This window comes from Nannospalax galili, unplaced genomic scaffold (assembly GCF_000622305.1).
Source record: "Nannospalax galili isolate Female #2095 unplaced genomic scaffold, S.galili_v1.0 scaffold2675, whole genome shotgun sequence".
Classification (NCBI taxonomy): domain Eukaryota; kingdom Metazoa; phylum Chordata; class Mammalia; order Rodentia; family Spalacidae; genus Nannospalax; species Nannospalax galili.
In genome coordinates, this window is record NW_008335845.1 from 537,806 (window position 1) to 538,435 (window position 630).

Below are 630 nucleotides of genomic sequence, written 5' to 3' on the forward strand. Positions count from 1 at the left end.
TCACCAAGAGGACTGCTGCTTCACCATCCTCTATGGCACCCAGTTCGTCCTCAACACGCTCAGTCTGGCAAGTGGGTGCACATTTGTCTGCTTTCTCTCTCCCTGGGCCTCCTCTCCTGCTGAGAAATTTCTCTAGTGGCCGTTGTGCACCCGCCCGCCCACTATGCATGTTTGGGGTGTCCTGGTCTTGAGTCCCAGCCCTCCCACCTTCTAGCTGTGTGTCTTTGGGCAAGGTACCCCACCTCTCTGAGCTGCAGTTTGCTTGGCTGTGAACTGGGGAGAGGGGCAATACCCCTCCTTGGGGTATCTGGTTGAGAGTAGAACAACGTCAGCGTGGCCCCTGCAGGCGGGACTCTGCTGGATGGCGTCACCTGCTTCCTCCAGCAGGGACTGCACAGCAAACAGTCCTGGAGCTGATGAGAGCAAGCAGGTGTGTTAAAATGGACCAGGGGGCGGGGGCATGGGCAGAGCGAGGTGGGGACACTGAACTAGGCGTCAAGCGCTGTTAGGACTTTCTCCTTGTACCCAGGAGGCCCAGCTTCCACATGCATCCCTCCCTCCCTCTTTACAAGGGCACCAATCCCTTTGTGGAGTCCCCACCCTCATAACCACATGTAAATCTGCTCATGT